We start from the raw sequence: 21,296 nt of genomic DNA on the forward strand, positions 1-21,296 counted from the left end.
TAAGACTATTATGTGACCTTTCTATATCTCAAGATTTGTAGTTTTATTGGGTATGGCTAAAGATCTGCAAAATCTGTAACAAAAAAGTTAAGATTCATAACAAAGGGGGTTGGTGGTTAACAATATATACATAGGTAATCTTAAAGGAGCCATGTAATGTGACGCCATATTGGGATATAAGCAGCATGTAACTTTCTGCTATCTTGGGTGATGACTCCCATCTGGATGGAAGCAAACTTGTAGCTGGCAGCCATCTTTACTAAGGTTAGAGGGAATAAGTGCCATGTGACTTCAGCACCATCTTAATTAAAGGTAACCACACTGCATAAATCAACCAAGGAGGCAACAGCGGGGCTCCTAGATATTTTAAATTAGGATAGATTTTTTTGTATGATTCTTGTACTAAAAACAGTCATAAAAACAAGGTTTATGAAATGTAACAATAACTCTTTCCACCAGCCGCCCGAGGCCTGCCGCCATGCTAGGGCCCCCAAACAACACACAGAGTCTTATGTTAGTTACAACGCTGCTGGCCAATGACTAGGATTTCTCATTTGCTAGCTCTTTCCTAAGTATCAACCATAACCATTAATCTATATATTTTATAAAGACTTATCTTGCTGAGGATACCGGCCTTATGCGTCCTCTCTTCCTGATGATCACATGGAGACTCTCTCTCTTTCCTACATTTCCCAGAATCCTCCTTCTCTCCTAGTCCCGCCTAACTTGCTTCTCTATTGGTCAACAGTGCTTTATTTATTAACCAATAAGACAAACATATACACAGAAGGACCTCCCCCGTCAATGAAAGATAAGATTTAAAAATAATTCTTGTTTAATAAGGTATTAAAGGTGCACCTCCATGAATTCATATACAAGAATGTACCTCATACTGGCAACTGAACTTTGTAAGAGTCTGTTTCAGGATATTTTATCATACTGTGAAAGTATGTGTCATTGTTTTACCTTACCTGCCTAAGGTACCTTCTGATTGGTTTAGTAAAGAGCTGAATGGCCAATAGCTAGGCAAGAGAGGATAGGCAGTACTTCCGGGAAGAGATAGGAATTCTGGGAAGAATTTGAGAAGCAGGGGATTTGCCAGCGAGATGGGAAGGAAGTCAGATATATGGTACTGAGATGAGGTAACAAGCCATGTGCCAGAACATAGATTAATAGAAATGGGTTAATTTAAATTTAAAGAGCTATCTGGGAATAAGCCTAAGCTAAGGCTAAGTTTCATAATTGGTAAGAAGTCTCTGTGTCATTATTTGGGAACTGGCAATCCAAAGAAAGACCTGCTACAAGAGTCACCCACATAGTATTGATTTCAAAGGCTTGAAGGGGTCATGAAGAACATTTGAAGCTTGGCACTGTGTAGAAGGTCTCTCCTAAAGAGAACCCAGAAGAGGAACCTCGGCAGTTTTAGAGACGCTGGCGCCGCATGATGGCCACCAGGGACAACAGACACAATGAAATGGACAGGCTGAGGCCTGGAAGACAGGTAGTAAGTGTTGTGGCGGACAGGGCCAGAGAGGTGACCTGAGTCCCTGGGAAAGCCCAGAGGACCTTGAGTGGATCTCAGATGTTGAGCACTGCATCGCTCTCTGCTGGATGTCGGTTTTGACTTGTCCAGACTGCAACTGTGCACTGTTTACTCCCTCTTGAAGTAAAAATGGTACTTAATTTATTTTTTTTTGATATTGTAGGAGCCAACAAATGAGAGACTTTGAACTTTTTAAAAAAGAATTTTAGAGTTTTACAAAAATTTTAATTCAAAAACTGGATATTTTCTTTAAATATTTAAACTTATAAGGCTATGGGACATTTATAGTTTATAAAATGTTTTTAGATTACTATGTCTTTATTAATATGTAATCTTAAAAAATACATAAAAGGCTAAAGAGTTAGGTCACAGCTATGAGCACCAAACACTAAACACCAGAAACTGGGATATTCTGTTATGACATACTATGAAAGGACCAGGAAAGTAAACTTCCCTATCTCCCTATAGACTGCATTTATGATTTAATGTTTTATTTTGATACTAAAAGAGCTTCAGTTCAAAAATTTCTGTTGACAGAGGTTTCTGTCCTGCCTGGTGCCATGCTATTTAGTCCCAAATAAACACACAGAAGTTTATATTAATTATAAACTGTTTGGCTGATGGCTCAAGCTTCTTATTAGCTAGCTCTCTCTTAAATTATTAAGCATTTCTATTAATTTGTGTATCTTCACGTGGTCTTGGCTTACCAGTGATGCCGGGACCTCTCGTTCCCCCGGCAGCTACATGGTGTCTCCCCTGCCACTCACCCGCTGTGTTCCTCTTCCCAACATTCTCCTCATCTGGTAGCCCTACCTATACTTCCTGCCTGGCTATATCCTGCCTGTCCATTGGCCGAAACAGCTTTATTCATCAACCAATAAGAGAAACACATATTCACAGCATACAGAAGGACATCACCCATCAAATTGCTAATTTTTTAAAGCTACTAACTTATTATAAACTGTTAAAGATGAACAAGACATGATGCAAGTTAACAGTCAGTCATCTCATAAAGCATCAATTTCTTTTATATTCTCAGAATTATACTTGTAGTCACGCTAAGTACTAATGCAATTAATTATGTGAATAAGCTTTATTTAGCCTCCTGCATGTTTTCAAGATCATGGCTAAAGTAAACAACAAAAACAAGTGAAGTTTGTTTAAGATCAGGCATACTTGGTATGTGGTCCTGAAAACTTTTCAGACATCTGCTGATTATGGCATTTAAAGTGTTTAATGGAAAAAGCTTCCATTGATTGACAGAAATGTCATGTCCTTTCTGGAAGTAATCCTGATGTCTCCAATGAGGACAAATGGGGGACAGACCTGGATTGTGGTGGTGCTAACCACTGGAAAGAACTTCCCCACGCCTTGCCTGCTGCCAGGGCCATGGACAAACTGTGGACACTATTGGGTTGACTTAAGTCAAGGTAGGCCAATTTGCCCAGGTTCCTCCTCCACGGGAAAATCTCTCAAACCTTCTTGGTCTGGCAGCTGAAGGCCCATGCTGTCCTGTATGGCAGCTGAAGATGCAATGCTGTCCTCCATAACAGATGAAAGCCTACGACTTTTGCCCCACAACAAAGCCATCAAGACTTTTGCCCCACAACGAAGCCATCAAGAGCATAGGAGACTATTGGGGTAACCAACCATGTTGCTGGTAAGTCTACCATTTAAATTGATACAGAGACCATTTTATTGTTGTTTTTGTTTTGTTTATTTGGTTAGGGTTTTTTTCTGCTATAATGTATCCTTCTCAGATCTCTGACAGTGTTGATGGCGAACTATAGCTTTGTCAGTGGAAGGCACTCAGCTCCTTACCTAAGGCTGCAGTTACCCTGTTAGTTTATCTCATATGTAATAATCAGGGCTTGCTTTTTCTAGAGTGGCAGGGTCTCCTGCTGAGACCTTGCTAAGGTTTGCCTTCCTAATAGGCTTCATGTTAAAGGATAAACACGTTTCAGGCGTGACCTTTTACGATTTCTTTATTTAAAGGAACTTGCTTTGCAATTACTGCTCTTAATAATCAACCACCTGTGTCTCACAGTAAGCGATTGTATGAAAAGGTTTTAAGTTTGTGGAAGTCCTGAGGCTCTAAGAAAGTGTTTTAAGGTATGTAAATGCAAGCTGTAAAGGTATAAGAAAGTGACTTAAGGTTTCAGATTTCTTCCCCCCTATGATATTGCTATACTATGATTTCAAAAGTTCAGAGTTCTAGCATTAATCAATGGAGTTCTGATAATGTATTGATATAGCCCTGGTAGAGCACTGGCTACATTGTAGTCAAATGCCAAAAAGTTCAAACTTCTTTGGTTCTCTTCTGAGTATAAATGTAAAGGTGCTTCTCATCGGGCTAAACATCTCTGCCCTAGCTATATACCCAGCCCTCTGGCCAGAGAAAACAATGTTCATGATTTTAAACCCAAAGCCATAGCCTTTGATATGACTCAAAGGCTTGATTCGACTCTAGCTGTTTTACAGACACCTGTTAGCTGCCTCGTCTACAATGTGGATTTCAGTACAAATTATAAACAATGGTAATGACAATATACTTGAAACTTCTATCTCTTTTTGTAAACTAAAAAAATCCACGTAAATTTCAAGGCGTCGAGGCAGTTGTAAGACTTGGGTCCATCTTTCACTGGTGAACAGCCTAAGTCACCCACCTGCCTCTTTTTGAGGGTAGGGTCTCTCCCAGTCTTGGGGCTCCTCCCCTCCCCCAATTACCAGGACCATGGGCCCGAAGCTCCAAATGTAAAGTTTCCTTTAAGTTCGTAATCTTTAACTTCTGTCCTTCTACCTGGAACCATGACAGACACCATCCAGGAGACAGCTGCAGACTGCAACTGCTGCAAACCGCTGTGAACCCTGGGCTTGCTGAAAGCTGATGTGAACCAGTCCAGCTGATGTGAATGCTGCCTGGCCCTTCAGCTGGGTCAGTGAACCAGATGCTAAGGATGGATGCCCCATTCTGAATCCCCTATTTACCTGTGTAACATTCCAGCCCTCCTGGGCCCTGACAATGATGCCCTAATTTTAGCTGGAAGTAGTTACAGAAGAGAGACATTGCCCTGTAACCTCAACAAAAAGCTGGAATGTTAGGTCCGAAGGAAACTTCCCAGCAAAGGGGACAAAATGACTACTAGTAGTGCCTATTGACATACCAGGACTCATGCTGGCCTCTAGGATCATGATCAGAAGGGTAACTGTTAAAAACCAAATAGATCCAGATCTATCAACAGGTAGATTCATCAGCTGAAGTAGTTCTATAAAATGATAGAGAACTCGGCCTACTCTTTGCAGAACAAGGAGGTTATTGTGTTGTTTGAAAAAAATGTACCATTTCTATGCAAACCATCTGGGAATCATTAGAGATAATCTGGCCGTACTAAAAAAACATTGCAAAAATGGGGACCCGAGATGAAATACATGACTGGCCTCCATTCTCACTTTCAGATTCCCCCTGGATGGTAAATCTGACGGGACTTTGGCCCTTCTGTTTCTGCTAATTACTGTTGGCCTTTGCATCATTTAATGCCTTAACTGGATACATACATACATAATGGGGTGCATTAAGTTGATGATTATTAGATCCCACTATAAACAGGGTCCTACCACTGAAAGACCCCCAGAGGTTCAGGGCCCAAGGATCTCAGCCCAGGACCGAGGCAACCCCAATCACCAGGTGGAGGTGAAAGCTTGATGCAAACAGCAAGAGGTTTTATTGCAGTTGTTTAACGAGCTAACCCCATGTTAGCTCGGGCGTTTCATCCATCCACCATGGTGGATGGCTAGAAAAGACACCTCGAAGCCACGGCATAGAGATCTTATAGGGCATCGTAAGGGAAGTGTCTAGGGGTACGAACAGGCTCAGGATTGGTGTGCCTCCAGGCTTGGAGGGTTTGCCCTGTGTTGATTGGTCAACTGGTTGTTATGGCCCATAGGACCTCTCAGGGCGGTTGCTATGCTCTGCACATCATTGCTGTGCACTTGTCCATAATGCACACCCAGAGCCGTAAAGCATAGCACTACCAGCTAACTTCTGCTTGGTTCCTTGCCACAAGGCAGGCATCTGACCTCCTAGTGACCAAGGCAAGGTCAGGCAAGCACGTGCTAGGCTGTTATGGCTGCTGGTCCCTTCACCACAAAGCCAAGTATTTGACTCAGAATACAACTCAAGGGGTTCTGGTGGTAGTGTGAGGGCTAAAGTTACATTTCAGGTTTAAATTACTGTGTTTAAGAGATCTATAAAACAAAACCCGCCTCTAACCTGTAAACCCCATTTGCCCAAGGACAGGTAAATTCCTGGAATGCTGGGGGCTGTTGTTCATGTAAGATAACAAGTCACATGTTTTCTTTCTGTAAACAAGGTTGGCTGACCCAGCTGCACAGGATGTGCTTGATCACATGTGGGCAGGAAGTACGTCAGAATGTCCGCTTACCCCTTATTGGACAAAGGAGGGAAGTGCATAGCCTTGTGGGTCTTGCTTTTAGAAGCTCCTGTCTAATGCAATTTGGTGCCATTCTCTGAGAATTCTGGGTATGGACCTGGCCAATATTCAGAGACCTGGCTAGTATTTTATAAAGCTTGCTTTAATTTTAGCTAAAAAAATATGTGGTAGTGGTCCTACTCTCACCCAGTGGGATTTACAGATCTTCTCTGGTAAGAATCCTTCAGAAGTCTACGACTTGCATGTGTCTACTGTAAAATCCTTGAGCTGTGGCTGGTGTCAGCTTTGTGCTAGAAGGGTTTACAGCATTGGGTTGGTTAACTAACGTATCATTGCTACCTTCAGATTAATTCATTAGCTCCGTTTGCTGACTTCTCAGTAGTTCTCCAGTCCAGGCCACCGTCAGATGTTACTGAGCTCAAAGGAAAGTTGTTCACAACTAAGTCTGATCTAGGAGGTCTTATATTCGTGTGTGTGTGTGTGTGTGTGTGTGTGTGTGTGTGTGTGTGTGTGTTGTGTCAAAAGTCAACCCTGGGTGTCATTCCTCTGGAGAGCCATCCACATTATTGTTTGAGACATAGTTTCTCACTGGGACCTGGGGCCTGCCAATTAGGCTAGATTGGCTGGCCAGGAAACTCCAGGGATCCTCCTGTTTCCACCTCTCAAGCCTAGAACTACAAGCCTGTGCCACCATGCTCAGATTTTTTTTATATAGATGCTAGGAATTGAACTTCGTTTTCATACTGGTGGGACATACATTTTATCAACCCAGCTATCTCCCAAATCCCTTCTTTGTCTCAATCTTAAGGGTGTGGTAGGGTGTTAAGAAAGCGATAAGGAGGGAAATAGCAGTAAAAAGAGACTGAGTAGCTAGGAGGAAGGGAAGCCCTTGAGCTGGAGAAGTTTAGGGTAAGGGGAGGAGGATTTTGGAATGAGTAACTGGTAATTGCGATACTGAGGTAGCCTGGAGGTGTGCTTTGGTATGCTCATAGGCACCACAAATAGCCAAGAGTCCCTTCTGCCATTTTGAATTTGTGGAAATGGAGTTTCCTTTGGGTCTCACACATATACACACACACACACACACACACACACACACACACACACACACAAAACAAAAACAAAACAACAACAAGAAAACAATAGGCACTGTGAACAGAAACACAAGGGTGTTGTTCTGTACAGTGTGAAGAATGATCTACAATAGTCATACTTTCTTTTTTGTATAAATCTGTTAGGTATATAACAAGCCGAAACAAGAGAATAAATTACAAGAGCTAGGGAGATAGGTAGGTAGACAGACAAATTGTGTGTTAAAAACATCCAAGAGAAATCAACTGAAGAAGTCTCATTGAGACTGCCAGCTGGATTTCACAATAGAGAATCCCCAGGCAGGGTGCAGTGTCCCCTCAGGGAAGCTTCCAAGTAAAAGAACAAACAGCACTAGGCAGAGATAACATCAACCTGTATGCGCAGAACTCACAGTATAAGTTACGTGGGGAAGCTGAGGCAATCAGCTGGAGTTTCTAATTGCACTTTCCCCTCCACAGCTGGCCTTCCCAGCCGTGAACTTCTGGATTTTTTTTCTCCACTACTGGCACTTTTGTATCATGGGATAAACAATAGCAACCTCTGTTGGATGGTTCACTTTTTATCTGTTCTCAAGGACATAATGTTTTTAGTCTTGAGCTGTTTTGCACTTCTTTCTGGGCTTACCCAGCCCATCTGTAGACAAGTGGCCTTGGAGGATGCTTTTAGTCAAACATGCTTAAAAGTCTGGAATGGTGAGCTCTCAGTGAGCTGGAACAGCACGTGACAATGACCATGCCCACCGGCTTGTAGCTGGGTGCTGAGGATCTGAACTCTGATCTTCACACTGGCGCAGCAAGGGCTTTAGCCACTGAACCATCTCACTAACTGTCTAAATGTTTGATGTTTGGTGTAACTCCTTAAAAGTGAATAAAAAGAATTTAACCCCACCCTATCCCCAATGCCTGCTATTTTCAGAGGTTCTATGGTCTAACACCCACAGGTGACTGAGTATTCCCAGGAATTCCCACAGTCCTCTGTGACAAATAGGGTTGATTCCCAACTACTGTCTAGGGAGTAGCCTGGCATTGAAATAGATTTGATCCCTGCCCTTTGGCCTTTATCATGGGGTGAAGGCCCAGGAAATAGAAAAGCAAACAAACCAACACTGGCATAACTGATGGGATCAGTGCCGTCCAATACAGGTGAGAGAAGTGGGGAGGATGATCCAATCCCGAGCCAGCGTCTCTGAGGAAAACACTTAGACACATTGATTGGTGCACTTGTGCAGAAAGTAACCTGAAGGGTGGTGGCCCTATACCAGGGGACACAGGAAGCCAGCGAGGTGGCAGGAATGGCTGACCGTGCTATCACTGTGTCCATCTTAGAGTTCTCCACTCAGTAAACATTCCCCACCACCGTGAAATGTTCACAGAACACAGCATAGACATTCTTGAACATGCACACTAAGCATCCCCTCCTGGGGATGGTGCCTCCAGATCTCTTGTGGTTCCCTTGACATGTCTGGTCAGGATGTGGAAGGGCTGTGGCTCTCTTTACTCAGCAGTGATGTTGGGAGGTGTCTTAGGGTTTCTATTGCTGTGAAGAGACACTGTGACAATGGTGACTCTTATATAGGGAAACATTTAATTGGGGCTGGCTTATAGTTCAGAGGTTTAGTCCTTTATTGTCATGGCGGGAAACATGGTGGCAGCAGGCAGACATGGTGCTGGAGAAGCTGGGAGTTCTACATCTTGATCTGCAGGCAGCAGCAAATGAATTGAGTCACTAGGCCTGGCTTGAACTTCTGAGACCTCAAAGCCCACCCCCGTGACACACCAAGGCCACACCTCCTAAGGGTGTCATTCCTAGTGACCAAGCATTCAACCATATAAGTCTATGGGGGACATTCCTATTCACCACAGGAACGAAGCCTGGAGGGGTTGGCAACTGTATCTTGTGCCTGCAGGATCTCTAGTTGCCAGATATTAAGCTATGACAGAAAATGACTGTGTTGGGCTGGGGATATAGCTCAGGGTGGGGACTACATGCATGAAACCTTGGGTTCACTCCAGCACCGCATACACCAGGTGTGGCAGAACACACCTGTAATCCAGCTCCACCATAGCACAAACCATGCTAGCAAGAACACTGGGGCGGTAAGCTCACTTGGTTTTTATTCTAAGGCAGGTGGAGGTTGTGTCTTTTTCCTATAGGCTGGGGTCTGATCTCACAGTCTTTCATGACTGGCTAGCTTTAAAAGAATTAGCACAAAGGATATGAAGGAAATGGGTGAGACCATTAATTTCCAGGAATATAGCAGACCTAAAACAAGTTTTACAAGATGGGAAATTTATGGAATTTTGGCCTTCATGATTCTCTAGGTTCTCAGCAAGCAGGGGCAAGAGGAGGCTCCATTTTCTTCCCATGGCCCCTCATTATTATTATTATATCTTGCCTCTATAGGACACGCCTGGGGATCAATTTTTAAAATTAAGGAATCCATCTACAGGTCCTAACTGGTCTTCAGTAGTCATCGATGAACCCTTTAATTACCCAGTTTTTGCCCCCTTTGATTGGAAATGTGGATCAAGATCAACTGAGTAGCAGAGACTTTCTTCCAAATCAACTTTCCAGCGTTGGGATGACAGGCTGGTGAAGGGAGGACTATCTACATCTTTCCGGAAACGGATGGAGATCTCCCTAGCACGCAGAACCTGTTCTCTTCTCTCCTTATAGTTCCTTCCTTGCAGTCGTGACAATCGATGACTATCGTGGCTTTGGAGGTTTGTGTCTGCCTGCAGATGGAGTTATAATGAAGTTAGAAGTTGTATGACGTCACCCTGGCAGCCATCTTAGACTGACACTACTTCCCGACAGCCTACTTGAAGGACTTTGGGCTCACGTGTATCCTGTTCTCAAGGACATCCAAGCTCAGGGCTGGTTGGTGAGTCTTGGGGATGGGACTCTGAGCATGTCCCTGGGGGCATTATCTTAACCGAGGAGAGGAGAGCTGCTCTCTGTGGGTGGAACCATTTCTTGGTTGGATCATTGCACTCTTATTTCTGACTGGGACTAAAAGTTTCAGGTTCCTTCCACTGACTTCCCCATCTTGATGGAACTCTACCTCAAACTGTGAACTGAAACAAACCCTCCTTTCTTAAGCTGCTTTTGTTGGAGTATTTTATCACAGCAACAGAAAATTAAGTAAGGCAGCTGGGGGACACCCAGGGTTAACACCTTCTCTCAGCAGAGCTTTCATCTGGATAGTGGAGACATGGCAGAGGACAGACACAAGGGTGCTTACAGGAGAAGACCTGGAAGACTGAGGAAATAGAGGCTGTTAATCCCACCAGATGCGAATAAGATCACTACCACAATTCCTGAGCCAAATTTGAAGCAGGCTTTATTACATATTGTCCAGGACAATGAATACTGGCCAGGTCCATATCCAGGACTCCCAGAGAATGGCACTGTTTTATAGATCTCTTAAGCACAGTAATTTAAACCTAAAACACAACTTTAGTTATCACAAGGCCTTGGGCACACATCCTAATCTCCTCCAGCCTCCTATGACACCAAGTGTGACAGGTAGCTGGAGAGGATCCTGCTAGGGCTGGCTACGCCCAATTATGTCTGATCCCAACTTTCTTCCACTGAGGCCTTCTGAGCTTTTTGATCACCTAGACAGGTTATGGTGGCCCAATGACTTCCACACAGAACCCACCGTGCTTGTATAATGAGTGTTAGAGAAACCCTGAGTTGCTTTGGGGAAGCGGCTCAGTTGACAGAGATTACCTGGCATTCACGATGTCCTGGGACGCATCCCCAGTAGTGAATACACTTGGTGTGGTGCTGTACACCTGTGACCCCAAATCTTTGAGGATAGAAGCATCTGCAATGGAAGTTCAAGGTCTGCGTTGGTTACGTAAGGAGTTAGAGGCACAGCCTTGGACTGTGAGACTGTCAGAAAAAGCAATCAAGCAAGCAGCCTATGAGAAGAGGTTCTAGATCCAAGCACTGTTCTGAACCAAACATGTCTGGCCCTACCATATGTCCAGGTTATACTTGTGGCTAGAGAAAAGGCAATGTCATACAGAAAATACCTTAGTGATTCAGAATCCATGTTTGCCTTATAGAGCTTGCTGTGCTCAGTCAGTCAGCTGCAATCTGTGGAAGCTCAGCTGGGGAGTAGCTGACATTCGCTTGCAAACAGGGCATACTCACGTTAGGTTACACCTTGTTCACATGTCAAGCGAGGTGCAGTTGACAATTCTGGAGGCTGCTTTAAGTCAAACTTTCCTTATCCTTAGTATAGAGGTGGGTATAGGCCAAGCCTAGTTTAGCAAGAGCATATTGGTTGTGGCTCTAAGAATGCTGTTCCTAGTGACCTATACAGGCTCAACAGAACTGTCTCTGTTCTTGGGAGACCACTGTGATGCCACAATTCTCTAGTGAGAGGGGCTTGTGAATCTATAGTTGCTGGTGCCAGTCGTGGAGCTAGCAGGAACTCCTGTAAGTCATCCTGTAACTGAGAATACTTGTCAGCTGGTGAAACAGACTAGAACTGCTGCCAGCCGCCCAAGGAGTTCACTTATCCTTACGAGGCCCCTCAGGAATGTAAAGCAGGATCCTTGACTTCACTGCAGAAAAGAATTTTAAGATGAGCCAGTAGGAAGCAAAATCAGAGCTTATTCGATTTTATATATAACATTTTAAATTTTATGTTATTTGGGTCCGTGTGAATGGCACAGTGCAGGTGTGGTGGTCAGATGACAACACTAGGAAGCTGTTTTTCTCTTTTCAACATGTAGGTTCCAGATCAAACTCAGGCTGCCTCCACCTCCTGAGTGCTGGTATTAAAGGGGTGTGCCACCACTCCCCACAAAACGTCCAATTTGAGTTGGATGTGGTGGTATATGCTTGTCATTCCAGCTCTTGGGAGGTGGAGGCAGGTGGATGAGGAAGGGGTTTAAGATGGCCAAGATGGCTACATAAAAAAAAGTTCAGGCCAGCCTGGGCTATACAAGACCTTGTTTCAAAAAAACAAACACAAACAAACAAACAAGCAAACAAGCAAAGCCTGTCCCCAGATCCCATTTAGGCATTCACCTCTCTAGGATGTGGCTTATATACTTTTGACAGTTTGCTGGAGACAATCAGCAGAGGTGAGTTTTTAAACCAGGGCTTGGGAAGACAGAGAAGGTTAGGCTTGGAGGATTTGGTTGACCAGTATTGAGGGGGAGCATCTGCCAGTGGCCGCAGGTGGGTAGAAGCCATGGATGCTGCCAAACACCCTACAGAGCACAGGGGAATCATCCTTAAAACCCAGTCATCCAGCCAGGCATTGGAGAGGCTTACACAGGAATATCTTAAGTTAAAGGCCTGCCTGGTTTACCTAACACATTCTAGGTCAGCTAGACAGTGAGACCTTGCTTCAAGCAAAACAACCCAAAACTCTATTCCTCCCAATCACCAGGTCACAAGTGTCAACACTGCCAGGCAGATGTGATGTCTATTCTTGGTTGCCAACTTGACTACATCTGGAACTAACTGAAACCCCAAAAAATTGCTGGGGACACCCATGAGGGGTTCTTGCTTAATTAAATCATTTCAGATCTCTGAGGTGAGAAGATACAACTTTAATCTGGATCTTTTGAGGGAGGAAGATAAACCTTTAATCTGTGGCACACCTGCTGGCAGCCTATTTAAAGGACATGGAAGAAGGAAGCTTGCTGTCTTTGCCTGCTTGTTCTTGCTTCCACTAGCAAGTCCAGTGCTTCACTGACATTAGATTCCAGTGTACGCTGAAGACCAGCTGAGACATGCAGCCTTGTGAACTGAGCAACTACTGGACTGTTAGACTAGCTGGACCACAGTCTGCAAGCTATTCTAGTAAAACACTCTCTCTCTCTCTCTCTCTCTCTCTCTCTCTCTCACACACACACACACACACACACACACACACACACACACACACTGTACCTTGCTAATCTACAGAACCCTAATACAGCAGAGAAACCCAGGCATTTCACCAACGAAGAGGAAGTGTTCCAGACTACCACTCCAGCCTCCCCTTCCCATCACACCCTTCTTGTTCTTGTCAGCCTCCACTATCACACATTAAACACCAACAAAAAAGCTAATCATCTCTCAATGCTCACGAGGCTGGCTGTGTCTCTACTGAAATTAGCCTTCTCGTTGGTCGGTTGACAATGTTGCTCCTGCCAAGAGTGTCATCTAAGACAAGCACTTTGATCTGAGCAGGCACATATCAATCTTATTTTGAAAAATGAAAAAAGATGCCCAAAGAGCACTGTGAACTAACAAACGTGCTGCAGGTTTGGAGTGCGCAAAGGGCTTTCCAATAACGTCTTGTAATTCGACCCGACAACACTCTGGCAGGAGGCTTATTACAATGCGTCAGTGCTGTAGCACTCGAGGAACCAGGTCGCTGGCCGCCTGGCTGCAGACACTAGGCTAGGGGAGGTTAGGAGACAGAAGCGTGCCAGGCTGGATGAGATCCACACGAACCTCCAGGTCCCGCACTCGACTCCCCCACGCCCGCCTCGCCCCCGAACCAAATCATTCTGGATGTTTCCTGTCTCCCTCTTTCTGCACATAGCCCAGCAGATCCTCAAAAGGCGTCTTAACTGGAACCGAAGTCGCACGGATTCACGTGCGATCGTGCGAAGTCTTGGCTTGCAGCCTCGCGAGGACCCCGGGGTGACTTCTAGGACAGTGGCTGCAGATAAGCCAGGCCAGGTGTTTGCAGCAGGTGCTCTCAGCAGGTGCTCGCAGGCGGCCCTGGACTCTGCTGCCGACCGAGCCGAGCTTCCCGGCTGCTGCGCAGTGCGGCGTGCAGCAAGGCGGTGTGTCTTCGAGGGAGCTTGGGGAGACCATCCATATTTTTAAAGGGCTCGCGTCCTGCAGCCCGAAGAAGCTGCCGCTCTGCAGGGTCGAGAGCGCACCTGCGCTGTGCACGGCCACGTGACCCAGCCCCATTCATCTCCGCAGCTAGCGAGGCCCCGAGACAGCGGATGTAACGTCCCAGGACAAAGAGGCAGGATACTTCCTGAAACCCGTCCTCCTGTGCAAGTGCCAACGCCGGCGCGCTGACGCCCGCGGCTCGCCGTTCGCCTTTCCTGACCTCGCTGCGCCCCTAAGGGAGCCCGGGCCTGCGCACCGCCCGCGGCTCCCCAGCGCGCACCTGGCGCCCACGGGTGCGCGCCCCACCCTCCAGGTGAGCAGCGCCAGGCCCCGCCCTCGCCTCCAGACTCCGCCCCCTGCCGGCGCCTGCGCAGTACGTCCGGCGGCGCCGGGCGCCGGGGCGGCGCGGCCGTCGCAGTTCGGCGGGCGCAGTGCGCGTGCGCCGTGGCGGCCGGGGGGCGGGCGGCGGCCGCGGCGAGCAGCGGGGGTGGGGAGGCGCCGTCTGGCTCGGGCTGGGCCGGCGGGGAGCACAGCGAGCCACGGCGGCCCCGTGGGCGGCCTCGGCGGCCGGCAGGTGAGACGCGCGCGGGGCCGGGCGCAGGACGGTGACTGGAGAGCGGTGAGGTTGGCGGGGGGTTGCTCGCGGCGCACGGACCCAGGTGAGCGCAGCCCGCGGGCCCCGGGCGCATTGTCCGCGGGCGGCGCCCCTCAGCGCCCCCTGCCGGCCGGGCTCGGTGGGGCCGGGGCGCGGCGGGCCGGGGCCGGGGCGTGCGCGAGTTCCTTTGTTCGCCGCCCCCGCCGGTCCCCGCCGCCCCCGCCAACATGGCGCGCGCGGGGTCCCTGCCCCAGCCCGCGGGCCGCTTCCCGCGCGCTTTGTTCCGCGCGGGCGGGGGGCGGGGGCGGCGGGCATTGCGTAACCGGGCGGGGAGGGGCGTGGCGGGACCCCCGCGGCGGGTCACCCTGGTGACGCCCTGCCTGGGGGGCTCGGGGCGCGGGCCCGCGTGACCTTGGGTTTGCCTCCCGGAATGCGCCGGGATGGGAGCGCGGCGCGGGCACTGCGCACTCAGCGCTGGCTGGGGGTCGCGGTCCCGGGTGGCTTCCTGCACGGATGGTGCGTTCCGGGCCTTTCCGGGAGGAGGGGGTGTCGGGCTGAGAAATGGCTTCAGCCATCCGCGTCGTTGCATGCGCATCACAAAGTTTGTTTACGCAATTGTTTTTCTATCGATTTGGGTTTCTCTAACCTGTGAATTGGGTCTCGGGTTTTGCAAGGGTTTTTCTGTCGGAAGTCTTCCTCTCCTGGTTTAAAGGTTTATTTATCGTGTGCATCCAAAAGCCCTACCAGGTCACGTTTGAGCGTAAAGGATTTCAGTGTGACACTCGCGGAAGATGGGATCCGTACCGAAATGTTGATACCTCTGTAACTTTCCTTGGAATTTTCTGGAAGGGACTGCAGCCTGAAAGCATTGATGGAGAGTAATTGCCTTCTCCATAGCTTTTGTTAGGCGGTGAAAATGAAACCCGATCGTAGACGTTTTTACTTGCACACCCTGAGCACACTTTCGAGGTGGTGAAATTTTGCAAAGATAGAGGAAGCTCTGTCTTTAGCCTTCCCTTTCACCCTTTCGGCATTAGTTAATGGGAAAATTAAAAAAAAAATGGTGACTGATTGACAGGACGTTCATTATCAGATTTAATAATTGTGTATATTGCCTGATGTTTATAAGAATTGTAGTGTTTCTTACAATAAGTAAAATGGAATTAGCTTAAAATCCTACTAAAATGCCAATGAAATGGGTCAAGCAAAAGGGCTTTCAGTCTAAATTAATTTCTACGAAGTCTCTTGTATTCTAGGCTGGAATTGAACCCAGTATCCTATCTTAACCTGGAGTGCAAGCTGCACTCTGATGAGGGGGTTATCTTTTTATACTTAGGATTTTTGAAATATATGTGTATAAGTATCTTGTGTGTATACTGTATGGATGCCTGGTGCCCAAGGAGGCCAGGAGAGGGCTCTCATCTCCTGGGACTGGAGTTAAGATAGTTGTGAGTGCCGAGTGGGTGCTGGGAATCAAACCTGGGCCCTTTGGAAGAGCAGCCATTGACTGCTCTTAACTGCTGAGCCCTGCTTAAGATTTTTTAAACATAGACTTTGCCTGATTTCCACGCTTACTGTTCAAGAGAGATGGGTTCTGAGACTTTCTGGGATAGCCAAGAGAATAGTGTTGAGATTGCCACCTTGCATTCCATAGCTAGTCACTTGGTCACCCCTGCATTACCTACAATACTATCACTAAGCCTAGCAATAACAGGCATGTAATCCCAAGGGCTGGTAACAGGGGTTGGAAAGTCAAGGCCAGCTTGGGTAATTTAATTAAGGTCCTGTTTCAAAGAGTCAGAAGGAGGCTGGAGGTAGAGCTCAGTGGTGGAGCAATTTCTCTGCACAGGCTGGAATCCAGGTTCAGCCTCCTGGTACAACAAAGTGACTCCTATCTAACTGTCCGGAAAGAGTGCAGATTGTTTTAGGGAATGCCAGCATTTCTTTCATGTTGTTGACCTGCCCCTCTCCCTGAGTGCCCCCAGTGGTGGGTAGAGAGGGGGCTGACAGTTTGTTTACATAGTACCTTTAATTACCAGCTGCAAGCAGACCACAGTACAGAATGCCAGTAACACTTGGGGACACCTTGTGCTTCAGGTGCCTGCCAATCTCTGCCCTTCTGTGGGATGAGGTGCCCTGTCCTCTTCTCCGTAGGATCATAGTTCACAGTTTCATTTTGGGAACTCTGAAAATTATTGCTGTAGTGGGCTTGGATCTTCCTTTTATGGGACACAAAAGGGCTGAAAACAAAAGACCAAGAGGATTGGTGAATTTAAAGTTACTTCCCTTTTGAAATGGAAAACTGGAGACATTAATAGAGAAACTTCAGGACAGGGTTTCCCAAACTGAAACTGAGGGGACTTGATTGTTATGTAGGCTGCAAGGGTCTGTTCTGAAGGTCAAATAACAACTTAGTTTCAGTTTGGCTAACATCAGTAGGAGTGACTCCATTTTGATTTGTAACCTGGTCTGTTGAAGCCTAGTGTAAGACTGAGGTTGAAGACTATGGCCTCTATTTATTTTTTTATTTGACTCTGTTCTTGTGTGTGTTCTGTTAGGTAGTGATGCCTCCCTTTACTTGTTGGGATTGATGTAGTTTGTGTGTACCTCTTTGCTTTGTGGGTGGTCCAAAATTTCACCCTTACCATTTGATAAGAGTGAGTCTCCTAGGAAGAACTTTTTTTGTGGAGTTTGACCTTTGGGGTACCTAACACAGTTGCACCCATAGTAACTGTGTCATTAATTATTGGCCGCATTTTTTTTTCTAGTATGTTAGAAATACATGGGAAGGAGCCAGGCATGGAGCACACTTGCAATCCCAGCACTAAGGGATGGAAGAGGCAGAAGGATTAAAGTTTCAGGCAACACAGACCTATTGTTGTGGAGTAGTTAGAGATTGGAAATGAATGTGTGCATGCCCATTAGTAGAATCTCAGTTTGCTTAGGAACATTTAAATACAAATATTTTCAGCTAAATGTTTATTCTTTTCCTATTCCTAAATGAGAAGCTGCAAGATGCTTGTTTTATCTAACTGCTTTGTCTAGTTTGGAAGTCTGGTGTTGTGAAAAGCATTGTTTTGGAGTGGTGTGGCTAGAAGCCAGGACCTTCCCCTCTGGGTAGAACTAACCTCTGCAGTACTGGTCAGACACTTGGACTGGAGACTTTAAAGCCCTCCGTTCCTGAGCTGCAGACCTGGAGGAAGCCTATCCCAGTGTAGTTCCAGAAACACAGCTGGAAAAGTCAGTGTTGATCTTTTCCCTTCCTTCCCAGCTTTGCCACATTTACTAATGCCTGGTCTTTATGATGAAGTAAATGGCTTGCTTCAGGGTTTCTTAATATTGAGTCTAGAAGTCCTTACTGGGTGCCTAACTTAAAATAGTCCTAAGTCAAAAGCTGGAGAGATGGCTTAGCTGTTAAGAGCACCTGCTGCTCTTTGCAGAGGACTCCTGTTTGCTGCCTAGCACCCATGTGGCAGCTCAAAAGGTTTGTAGTTCCAGTTCCAGGGACTCCAATGCCTTCTTCTGGCTTCCATGGGCACTGCTTGCACATGGTGCGAATATACATACATACATACTTGCAAAACATCCACGAATATTAGAAATAATCTTTAAAAATAGTATTAAGTCCTTTCTGAGTCTTGTAGGACTTAAGTACATGATAAGTGCATGTTTTTACAATTTAATAGTCTTTTAAAAATAATTGATATCTATTTTTGTGTACGTTGGTGTTTTGCCTACATGTATGTCTGTGAGAGTGTCAGATCCCCTGGGTTGGAGTTACAGACAGTTGTGAGTCACCATGTGGTTGCTGGGAATTGAACCCAGGACCTCTGGAAGAACAGCCCATGCTCTTAACCTCAGCCCCCCTCCCCCAGTCTGATGTTTTTTGGGGGAAGGTGCATGTGCCTAGTGTGGTGGGCTTGCTTGCTCATGAATGTCTGAGAAGAGAAAGATGTGCTACGCTAGGACCAAGAGTATTTAAGTAGGAAAGAAACCAAGTCCAAATGGTGGGTGGGGACAGAGGGAATAGAGTTGACACTGGTAGGAGTTAATAGTCTTCAGTGGGAGAAATTTACCCACCTATTCAGGCTTTGAGTTCCAGCTAAAAGTTAGAAGAGGTTACCTTTTATTCTGAGGAGGCTTAAGTGCCTTATCAGGAATAGGCCCAAGCTCATCACAGTTCATTCCTTGTTGCTTTTCTGTCAGTTTAGCGACTGCAGCTGTATCTGCTGATATTTTGACTACTGTCTGCAGCCAGTACACATCACCGGGCCACTCAGACCATGGCCTGGTGGGATTTCCTGTCCCCCTGGCACTGGCTCAGCAGCAGCAGTCAAATGTAGGTTTTAACTAGGTCTCTCTCATTCTATTTACCAGTCCATACGCAGGAGTCAGATGTTGGTGTGAATACCTGCTGTATCAGAGACCCCGAGAAGCCAGCAGAACTTCCTTTTTGCTGGAAACCCAACAAGAGAAGCATCTCTACGCTCATCCCACACCAAAAAGAGCCCATCTCTAAGTCCCTCCCTACTCCTTCCTGTGTATCTCTGTCCATCCATATTCCTGGCTCCTCCATCCTCCAGGGCTAATTCTAGTCAACTAGCTGCTGGCTCAGCATTTTGTCTGTACTTCCATCCTTACAAAATCCATGCTTTGTGTTTTCATGTTGGTTTTGTCAGTCTTATCTATCATGAAATTGCTACTACAGCTTGACTCGGGTCCTGACACAGGCCAATGGGGAAGGAATAGTCTTTTTCCTATTTGTGATGGTTCCTGTGAATTGTCACCATGACAGAATCTACTGTCACCTGGGAGACAGGCTTCTGAGTTGCCTGTGTTTTGTGCAAGATTATCTTAATTCAGTTAATTGATGTGGGAGACCCACCCACTGTGGCTGGCATGGGTCCCTGACAGATCCTGGTCTGCAGAAGTGGAGAAAGGGAACAGAGCAGATGCCTTCATAAGCAACCAGCAGCTTCCAGCTCCTGCTCCCTTCATTTGCATCTGCTCCCTTGAACTCTGACCCAGAACAGACCTTTCTCCCTCAGGTTGCTTTTGTTGAGGGTATTTTATCCCAGAACACAAAAGAAACTATGATACTAAGCTGTTGTCTTGGGGTGTTACTTGCTTACTTTTGGATTATTGTAGACTTGTGAATCTGTCCTTCCTTCCTTCCTTCCTTCCTTCCTTCCTTCCTTCCTTCCTTCTATTCTATTCTTTCTTTTTTTTGTATTCAGTTTTTTAATCATATAGTCACTCTTTTTCTTCAGTTTGTCCCAACTTGACCACACTGGCCTTTACCTGACATTGCCATGTTAATCTTAGTTAGATCTGTTTTGGTTTTTGCTTCCTGACATGAGATATCTGGGCTTCAGGTTGTACTTTTCTCCAAATGCCTATGCTGGAGTGTTGTGTCATTAGTGCTACTACTGCTCCTGTCCTACTTCTGTTGGGCTGGCTTGGGACATGCATACATTTTGATGTTGTGTGGAATCCTTTAGTTCAAGGTTAGCACTTTAGGTTTCACACGGAATTCATCCCTTTTCTCTAGTGTTGAAATGTGTAGTCTTAGCAACGTCAATGTAATTGCATTATCCTGCAACACAGATATAGACATTTGAAAATTAATTAGTAAGTAGAGCAGCTGTAGGTTATGTTTGACAATTCTTTATGTCTTTAAAAACTTAACTATATAGGATATATTGTTGATATTCTGAACCATAAAGCCATTTTAAAATATTAACTGACTGGTAAGATGGCTCAGTAGTGTAAAAGTGCTACTTCTTCAGGCAAACTTGACAACCTGAGACCCATCCCTAGGTCTCACAGTACAAGGAGAAATCAACCCCCCCCCCACACACACACCCTGCCTTGAAAAGAAAATTTCAGTTGTGCTACCAGCTTGATAGTTTATTTGCATTAAATTCTTAAACTGTCTTAGCCTCTGAGGGTTATTGTAATGTTTTTGATGTTTGGCTTTTTGAGACAGGGTCTTGTGATCCTCTTGGCTCAGCTCTTGAAGTTCTGGGATTGCAGCCTGGCCACTACATGCTGCTTGCTTTAATTTTCTTGCCTTTTTTTTTGGGTGTGTGTGTGTGTCCTCTGTCACATACCCCTGTGAACATTTATGTTATTCAGGATTCAACAATTTTCAGAAGTCATAGTGCCATTTCCATTGGCCCTTTATCAGCCCCACCTGCCCCAGTAATATAAGTTTCTGTTCCTTTTTGGGTGTTTGAGTTTTGAAACTAGAAATACATGTATTTTAATTTCCTTTTTTCAGTACTATAGGTGGTTGCTTGATGCCGACGATTCTGGGGACTCCTGGTGAACTAACTTCCTAACACTGCCCCTGAGCCTGCCTCTGGTCTGGGATATTTCAGAAATACAGTGAGGAGCCGCTTGGCAGTAGCAGCACTTCTAGGATAGGTGGGTGAGGCGTATGCTTCCAGGGGTTTGTTACAGCAAGTTGAGCTGCCATTGTAGGGGACAGAAGAGAAGCCTCTGGGCCACAGTGGGCTCTGTGTCTTATATTGGAGTTGGAAGCCCACAGGCAGACATTTGGGAAAGGAAGGGAGATAGATGAGTGGGAAGAGCAAGAGCATGTTGGTAGCTCTGGCAAACATTGTTCATGTCGTTTCCTGTGGGCTCTGACCTTGCTTGTGTGTGACCTGCAGAAGCAGAACTCTCTGAACCCGGGTAGAAGTTCCTGTGGCTGAGGTGATACTGCAAATGGAATGTTGATGGT

General features: G+C 46.2%; 1 protein-coding gene and 1 long non-coding RNA gene across 6 annotated transcripts in view; one reads left to right on the forward strand and one right to left on the reverse strand.

Moving 5' to 3' along the window:
* Nucleotides 1–9,182: 9,182 nt before the first annotated feature.
* LOC103163430 lies at nt 9,183–14,280 on the reverse strand. Of its 2 annotated transcripts, XR_003484225.2 has the most exons (3): nt 10,822–14,280; nt 10,264–10,348; nt 9,183–9,821 (listed from the first exon to the last, which is right to left on the reverse strand). It is a non-coding gene; the product is annotated as an uncharacterized LOC103163430 (long non-coding RNA). The 2 variants fall into 2 exon arrangements; XR_003484223.2 differs by having other exon boundaries at nt 10,264–14,280.
* Spin1 (spindlin 1) overlaps nt 9,810–21,296 on the forward strand; it is a 50,822-nt gene continuing 39,335 nt past the window's right edge. Inside the window, exon 1 of one of the 4 annotated variants that reach the window (XM_035442969.1) lies at nt 9,810–9,970. The gene's annotated coding sequence lies outside the window, so the exon portion shown is untranslated. Of the gene's footprint in view, nt 9,971–14,398; nt 14,613–15,041; nt 15,065–21,296 lie in introns of those variants that run through there. The other 3 variants (XM_027409917.2, XM_027409919.2, XM_027409922.2) reach the window with 3 other exon arrangements.

This window comes from Cricetulus griseus, chromosome 3 (genome assembly GCF_003668045.3).
Source record: "Cricetulus griseus strain 17A/GY chromosome 3, alternate assembly CriGri-PICRH-1.0, whole genome shotgun sequence".
Taxonomy (NCBI): Eukaryota; Metazoa; Chordata; class Mammalia; order Rodentia; family Cricetidae; genus Cricetulus; species Cricetulus griseus.